We start from the raw sequence: 9,076 nt of genomic DNA, 5'->3' as shown, positions 1-9,076 counted from the left end.
GCTGAGAAGCTCAAGCCCCACTTTTATGGGCCATACAGGGTGATACGCAGGATTAGACAGGTTGCATATGAGTTGGAGCTGCCCCAAGGCAGTAGGATTCATAACGTTTTTCATGTATCATGCCTAAAGAAGGCATTGGGGCAGTAAGTGACAGTGACAGATGAGCTACCACCCATGGATGATGAGGGGCATTCGGTGTTGCAGCGAGAGGCAGCTGCGGAGCAATACAGTCCGGGAATTCTTGGTGAGGTGGAAGAATTTGCCGGATGAGGATGCCACTTGGGAGAGTGAGAAAATCTTACAGCATCCATCACTTCAGTTGCTTGAGGACAAGCAACATTTTGCCGGGGGAAACTGTAATATTCCTAATTAGCCATGGCTAATTGGAATATTCGATTTTGCTTAATTTTTGCCTTCTATAGTTATTTATGAATAACAAGGTGAGGGAAAGGGGACATGACTCACTTTTAGAATAAAAGTCACTTCCTAGTAACACAACGTTGTGACTTAAAGGGGAGCCAAGGGGGCCAAGACGGGGACGCAGAAATGGAGCCCACGTGAACACTAGGAGGGACTGCGCAGTAGGGAAGAAACACGTGGCAAGAGAGGGATTGCGCTGGAGAAGGTGGGCCTTGGGATTGAGAGAGGGAAAGGCTATAAAGGAGAGAGGAGCTTCCTCATTTTGGCATTCGGTTATGTGCATTTGAGCTAGTCACTTCGACTTAGAGCACGCTGGCTATTTAGCTAGTCTGCAGCACTGTTTAGTGCATCAAGTGTCTCCATTTGGAGATCTCACCCTTAGCCCCGGGGGACTTCGAGTGCCTACTCGGGCAAGGTATTTCCATCAGCATTTTGGCAGTAGTTTCATCAGCATTTCTGGCATGAGTATTGAGCATCTCGGAGGACTGCGCAGCACTAAGAGGGATGACGCAGTGCTTTCCAGCAGGAGTTCTGGCTTGAGGGTTTGCAGTAGGATTTGTGCTGGGAGATTGAGCAGGGGATCAGCCCTTGCATATTGGAGGGTTTTGGCAGAGGTTTCAGGCAAATTTCAAGAGGGTTTCATTCAGTGGCAGCGCAGAGCCTTGAGAGACTGCATAGAACCCCAAGGGGGTGATTTTTGGGGGTTGGCCATTCCAGGAAGGCTTCCTGGGTTTTCTGGGTTTCTTGAGTAGAGTCCGATTCTAGAGTTTCAGCCTTTTCTGAGGAGGGGAACAACCCCAAATCCTCATTCGATTTCCAGCAGTAGCACGGCAGTTTTCTAGCAGTTGGGACACAGATCAGTGTGAGGCCATTCCTTTGCTATTCTGAGTGTATTTCTTCACTTGCCTTGTGCAAGTCGAGGTGCCATCTTTCTGATCACCTCCTGTACTCATTCTATTGCTCAGTATAATAAAATGGATTAGAATTTCTTGCTGCATTTCTTGAGTATTTGTTTACGTTTCATGTATACATTGTCGTTTGCTGCACTATCGTTATTTCATCTCTGTGAGTTTTTTAAGCTATTATACCACTTGTATGTTTTTCTAGTTGGGGTTTGCTGGTATTTGAGAAATATTCCTGGAAAGGGATATTACAATTTACTATACTTAAGCATAATTCAGTATTGCATGAAAGCTACATTGAACAGTATGCTCAAGATATAGATTTTAAAGATGTATATGCAACTTTAAGTCATGGCAAACAAGTAGAAGAATTGGATTATCATGTTAAGGACCAACTCTTGTATCATTTGGGAAAGTTATACATTCCTCAAACAGAAAGAGTAAAGATAATTTGAGAAGCACACACTTCTCTAATATCAGGTCACTTTGGTATAAGTAAAATAGTTGCACAGCTGCAAAGATTTTGTTATTGGCCAAAAATGAATCAGACAGTTTCTAGATATATAAGAGGGTGTACCATGTGTGCTAAAAGCAATCCTAGCAATAGAAAACTAGGCTTGTACACTCCACTACCGGTTCCTTCTCATCCCTGAGAAAGTGTTTTTATGGACTTCATTGGGGGACTGCCTAAATCTAGAAAAGGTCATGACTATTTATATGTTTTTGTGGATACGTTCAGCAAAATGTGTATTTTAATACCTTGTAACAAACAAATTACAGTTGAACAAACTGCCAAGTTGTTCTTTCAACATGTATGGGTTCATTTTGGATTACCCACTTCCATTATATTTGATTGAGATACCCGATTTGTTGGGAAATTTTCGTCAAGTTTGTGGGAATTGATGGACACCAGACTGAAGAAGAGCACAACTTTTCATTCGCAAACAGATGGCCAAATAGAAATGGTCAACAGGACAATGATCTAGTTACTTAGAGGCTATTGCAGCGAGCATCCCAACCTTTGGGATGAACATTTATGTTATGTGCAGCATGCTTACAACTGAGCTAAACATTCTTTTACACAAAGATCTCCTTTTAAGACTTGTTTTGGTTTCACACCAAGGTCTCCCTTGGATTTTGTCTTTGGTAAAGACATAGCGGTTGATGGACACAATGAAGTGGACAGGGCAACCAAGTACATCGAACAAATCCAAGAGATTCACCAGGCAGTACAGGAACAACTGGAAAAGAGCCAAGCCAAGTACAAGGCAAGGCATAATAAGCATCGGACTGAGCATAGTTTCCAAGTTGGTGATCAAGTTTGGCTGTATATCAACAAAGATAGAATGAAAGGTGAAGGTAAGAAGCTAAAGCCAATAAGGTATGGACCTTTCAAGATACTTGAGAAAATTGGTGAGAATGCTTTTCACCTTGATTTACCAGCTTACATGCACATCTACTCGGTTGTTAATGCAAACAGCTTGAGACTATTTGAACCTTCATTGATTGAAGATCCCGAAGAGCAGAGTCAGTTGCCTTCTATTGATGATTTGTTACCTGAATATCTCAATGAATTGCAGGAAGATACAGTTCTTGACAGGAAGGTGAGAACTACGCGCAGGGGGGATGTTGAGTACCTAAAGATTGGACTCAAAGGTTCAAAACCAAGTAGTGCGAAATGGATAGAAATTGGGCAAGCGAGGAATCTATACCCTCACTTGATTGATGCTTAAAAACCAACTTTTGGTGGTCCAAAAGAGTTTTCCGTGGGAAGGCTGTGATCCGAATTGGATCCTAGAGAACTCTCTAAGTTTTCATAACTCTGTAAAATTCGTGCCAAAGTTTTGAAGTCTTACAAAGGTCGAGCTTATCAGAAATATCCTCGAACAGTTGTAATTTGTGAGCAGCGCCAAGCAACGAGGACTCTCGGTCAAACGCGTAAACCGTTGGCCCATGGTAACGTGCGCTGCCACGAAACAACAAAACGGGAAGCCTTTTTGGGAAACGGGGGAGGTTTCTTATATGTGATTCGCCAGGCAAACCCCTCAGAGAAGAAAAAGCCCTGAGCGACCCGGACCTGAAAAGTCAAAAACCATACGGAATTCGCCAATTTCGTCAAAGGCAGGTCCCACACGAAAACCGACAAGATATCGAAAGGGCTTCAAATGGTAAGCAATTTCAACCGAGTCCTGCCAGATGCCACACACTAGGTGCCATGCGTCCGGCGGAAGAGAGAGAACCACTCACATCAGATGGGTAAAAGTCATGCAACTTACCCGCCCAATATGGACGGAGACCGTAGGATCTGGAGGCTCCAGATCAATGGCGGACATGCGATCCGACGGATGACCGGATTCAACGGGGTAAACAGGGCGAGTCATATAAAAGTTTGAAGTTCGGCATGAATGATGAGTTGGTAGAGGAATCATGTTCGCGAGCAATCTGGGAATTAAACGGAAATAACGATCGTTCAAACATTTTCAAGAGAACTGACACTCAGTTCGTTATGAAACAGGTGGCCACCTCTTTGTAAGGCGTTACATAGTGATGATGATGCAGAACAGAGGAATTCAAACATACAGAGGCAGGAGAACCAGAGCACCAAGAAGCGGAAATGAAGAGGCAGAAAGAAGATTGGCTTCAAAGCCATGAACTGAAAGAAACAAAGCAAGCCATGAGAAAAGCAAATAAGAAATCTAAGAGCAGAGAACAGAGTCGAGCTGGCCTAAAGGCAGCATCGATCCAGACAGAGCCAGAGAGAGTCAGAGAATCTATGTATTCCAGAGAAAGCTTGAGAGGTTCAAGCAAACTCCTCTGTAAATATCTATCGTGTATTGAGTCTCAGATTGGGCTCATACTACTATGACAAATAGAGGTCAAGTTTCAGTAAGGAGAGTCTGTGTACTCTAGAGACTTGGAGGATCCAAGTCGAGTCCGACTGATTTATATCTATTGAGTGAGACTCAAATTGAGCTCACTGTTATAAAAGTCTGCTTTGAAAACATAATAGAGAGGCCACCACTAAAGGCTGAACCAGGAGACGTAGCCCAGGAGCATTGGGTGAACTCCTTATTAAACTTGTTGTATTTACATGTTTTACTGTTGTGTTTTCTCTAACTGCTTCAGTGTCTGTGTATTTCGCAATCTTATCGATCTATTGCATAAAGTAACATAGGCACATCCATGCACGAGTCTATAATACCTTTAATTCTTTGTCCTGGATAAATTCCAAATCACTTGACCGCAGATCAATCTTCGAGAACTTAGCTCCCCTCAACTCAACCATCAGCGCATCTATACGAGGAATGGGATAGCGGTTCTTCATTGTCTTCTCGTTTAGGGCCCTGTAATCAATGACAATCAGTAAGGACTTGTCCTTCTTCTTCACCAACACAACTGATGAAGCAAAAGGGCTAGAGCTAGGCTTGATATGCCCGATTGCCAATAGCTCAAGGATGGACCTCTTGATCTCATCCCGATAATCCTTGGGATGTCGATAAGGGGTGGTGATGATGGCCTGCACCCTGGTGGGCTCCAGTATTGTAGCAATAATGCTACAACTCCTGGAGCTTCCTATCTCTAATTTTATCAACCCGGTAGTTCGTACAAACTTGGAAGCGACGGTGCTGTATGCACAAGTACTAGCTCTTGTCGCAGCTGTCACTTGGTCAGCTGGCACAAGTCCGCTAGGGCTCAAGCCAACTTCTATATGCTCACAGAAGAAGCTTTATGAGTGATGGACGAAAGCTAACTCAAAGGAGGCTAATCTACTTGCAGAAAGAAACTGAAAGCCAACAAAGCATGAAAACCCTAGTAAACCCTAATTTGACTAGCTAGGCCCTTACAATGCAAAACTGTGAATGAAACTTCTACCAATGATGCCATTACTTGCAGTGAGCTGAAATACATGCATCTAAGCTACATGCATCTGAAAAGACATGTTTTTGTATTTTTTCATTAAGTGGTTGGATTTATTGTGATGATGCTTTTGATTAGGGTTTGACTGTGCAGGAGCGGTTCGAATGGAAGGAAAGCATGGGCAAGGTCAAGATGGCTGGGAGAGGTCCCAGAGGGTCCCTAGCATTGGTCCACAGAAGTCTACAACGTTCGGATGCTCGACAACCAAGTTTGCAGGCTCCTACAGGATGTCTGCAGGGGATCCTACAGGAAACTAAGGAATTTCTACAGGAAGTCTGCTACCTTCTATAGGATGTGCTGTAGGTGGAAGTTTTGTGTGTTGGTGAAGTGATGGAATGGCTTGGGTGGATAGGTAAGGTGGAGATGGAACTTGTGATGGCTCAGGGGCAAAGAAATAAGGTAGAGAAAGAATGCATGAAGTCGGTTGGTGGATGGGAGAATGGGATCAACGAAAGGTCAAGAAGATGAAGCTACGTGGCAATGGATGAGTTGGAGGGTAAATGAGCTGGACAGAGGCCGAGTAGGTGGCTTGAGGAGAGATCAAGAAGAAGAAGAAGGAAGTGGAATGATATGGAGCAGTGTAAATGAAACAAATGACTTATGTCTTGCACCAACAACGAGAATTCATTAACCTATGATACCTGTGCCATTAAACCTATGAACAACAATGGAAAACCGAGGAAAGAAGCCGTGCATGGAATGAAAAATGTAGAAGTATGGTTCAATATCAAAAGTGCATGGATGGATCTTCAACGAAAATGACTATGTTGCAGCTTGAATGGAAGTAAAAGACTGCGTTTCTTTTTGGTGGTTGATATGGACTGCACCCCAATCCCTAAGCAGAGATGGCAGTGATCTCTAACAACCTTTTTCTTGGAGCTCCAGTGTATTACAAACCTCCTATCGAATCTAAGCAGCTGAAAGCAAAGTAACCATAAGCTAATCCTACTCAATCACACGAAAACTAAATCAGCAGACTGTAAATTCGAATTGCATGTCAAAGTAAAGAAACAAGGTGCTGGAACGAAAGGCAAATAACATTACAACACAGAGGAGGTCTATTGCTCTCAGGTTGGGCCCTAACCTGAGAGCTATAGCTCCCTTAGAAACTCAGAATGAGATCAAAATCTGCCTGCCTTTATTCATAACCAAAAATCTGATGTCATGCCAAAACTGGCTTACAAAAAGAACCAACACCGAGCTGTAGCTCGTACTTCGAAATTACAATCGTAATGCAAAAGTTCAAAAAGCTCCTATCGAAGGCTACGACCTCAGTATTTATGCAAAATGATAATCCAACAGGTTTCCTTGATTTGTGGAGCTCGGCTGTCCAACTGAAGGTTAAACTGCTGATCCTGTAGAACAGTTGTAACTGTTGTTCCTGTAGAACGGTTGGCTGCCTCTAAGCTCGGTGGGGAGATTGGTTGGAGCTCGGAGCTATGGTGGGAATCACGAGGAAGGTCCCCAAGACTGTGGACATCCTCTCCTAAAAACCAGCAGTGCCACCTTACTGTCTCCTTGTCTCCTTTTTCGTGGTCTTTGCTCCCTTTTAATGCCAAAAACCTGAAATCATCATGTATTAGTCACGTAGATAGAATGCCTACCCTTCTTCCTACAAACAACACGAATAAACCAAGAAATGAATGCATAAGAAATAAAAGATGAATGGTTTGAGCAAAGCAAGTAGGCCAAATGAGCCCAAATTGTACCAAAAATTGGGGCTCATCATCACCCCCCAGCTAAACTATTTGCTCATCCTTGAGCAACTTTGCTCTGGCTCCTCGTCTTTGGCCGAGAACTAGAGCCCGGAGCATGCTCTTCCTTTCCTGTTTTTGGTGGCCCTGCCTTTTCTGCCCCTGGTGGTGACGAGGGTGGCGCTTCTTCCCCCTTTTCCATTTCCTTGAGCCGGGCTTCGGAAGGCGATTGGCCTATTTTTCGTGTCCAGGAAGTTATTTTTGGGCTTCCCCTCTCGGGGGTGGCTGATGTTTTAGAGGGGGTTCTTGCACTGGGTGAAGTAGGGACATCCCCTAAAATGGTTTGGCTGCTGGGTGGAGGCTGCGGCTTGCCCGTGTTTATCCTCTTACTTCTCCTGGCTTCAGATGGTAGAGGGGTCTCCCTCTTTCTCTTCTCCTTCGGCTTTGGAGGTGTACTGAGGACGGCCAGCGCAGCTGCTGCCTCCTTTTCGAGAATACCAGCCTTCTCTTTCTTGCGTTTTGCTTTCTCAGAGCTCCTTGTAGAGGGCCCCTTCTTTTCAGATTTCGGGCTTCCTGTAGAAGACCTTGCTTTTCCCACTTCCGGGCCTTCTGTAGAAGATCCTTTCTTTACCAATTTTGGGCTTCCTGTAGAAGACCCGGTTTTAGCCACTCTCGGGCTTCCTGTAGAAGCCCCTGCTTTGGTAATTTTCGGGCTTCCTGTAGAAGACCCTTTCTCTGTCTTCAGGCTTCCTGTAGAAGCCCATTTCTCAATGATTTTCGGGCTTCCTGTAGAAGCCCTTGTCTCTGTTTTCGGGCTTCCTGTAGAAGCCTGTTTCTGCTTTCCTGTAGACACAGGTGTCTCCACCTTTTCTTGCTTAGCCGCATGGGTTTTGCTCTTTGCTTTGGTTGCAGGTGCTGATGAGGTGCTTGGGCTGACGTGGACTACCTCAGCTTTGTCCATTCTGCTCTTCAACCTCTTCTCTCTTGCTGACAAGATGGGTGTGCCACCTTTTTCTTTGTCATCCTTTTCTTCATGCTTCTTCTTTTGTTCCTTCTTCTGCACTGTGGTCGGGGTCTTCTGGCCTTTTTCTCTCTTTCCCTCGGCCACTGCTTCTTGTTCCTCACTGCTGGAGGACCCCGTTTCTTCAATCAACATTTTAATGTCTCCATCTCTTGTCAAATTCCGAAATGATTCCCATGAGAGGGAAACCTTATATGAATGCAGCGCATCCTCCACAAGAAGCTTTATCAGCCCATGGTGGGCTATCTGATCTAGTATGCCCTCTTTTAGCTTTGTGGCACACTCCATTAGAGACTGCAACAGGAAATAAGGGATGCTCAGTTTTTGTTCTACAGGAAGATCAATCCGGTGCCTTAATTCAGTGAGCAAACGAAAGTGATATGCATACACGATGCTAAAACGGCCTTCACAAGTTATATATTTCATGATTTGCAAACTGACTTCATTCCATGGTGGCAACAGACTCGTTCTTCGCACCCCATTTTTGTCCTCCGAGAATTCCTCCTCAGGGGGAAAGAATTCTTTCTTGGCCTGTTGGCTCAACTTCCGTTCTTCCTTATCCCACGGCAGACCCATTGGAAGTTCAGTGATTCGACTGATATATTGCGGGGTGAGCTTGAGGCTTAGGCCCCTGAAATTCACTGTGGCCAGTGTCTTGGATTTCGGCCTCAGAGCCTGCAAAAATTCTTCTGCTACTTCATCATCGTAACCCTGCAATTTATCACAAAAAGATATCCATTGAACCCGTGTGAAGAGTTCTACCACTTCCTGGTTTTCCCTTAATTTGGTTGAATCAGTGGGTTCCCGTCTTATAAACCCACCCGGCATGATGAACACGGTTGTTTTAACTAAAGGTGGCAAATGCGAAAGAGATTTGGTCTATTGAGACAGAGCATGCACATAATCCACAAAATTTATCCCTGCGGATCTCAACACAGTCTAATTACACTGACATCCTGTAGAACGACAGTATAGGCACAGCAAACAACAATCTCACCGATATCTTTATGACCAGACTGTGGACGATGATCCTGCCACCTTTGAAAACCAATTGCATGAAGAGTTTCAGGGTTACCTTTTTCTGTCACCTTTTTTACGTGGGGAACCCGCCTTCCTGTAGA

This window comes from Pinus tabuliformis, chromosome 8 (genome assembly GCF_031772625.1).
Source record: "Pinus tabuliformis cultivar Carrire ecotype Pingquan chromosome 8, CPIR1, whole genome shotgun sequence".
In the NCBI taxonomy this organism is placed as follows: domain Eukaryota; kingdom Viridiplantae; phylum Streptophyta; class Pinopsida; order Pinales; family Pinaceae; genus Pinus; species Pinus tabuliformis.
The sequence above is the reverse complement of the archived record's forward strand: the minus strand, read 5'-3'. Positions refer to the sequence as shown.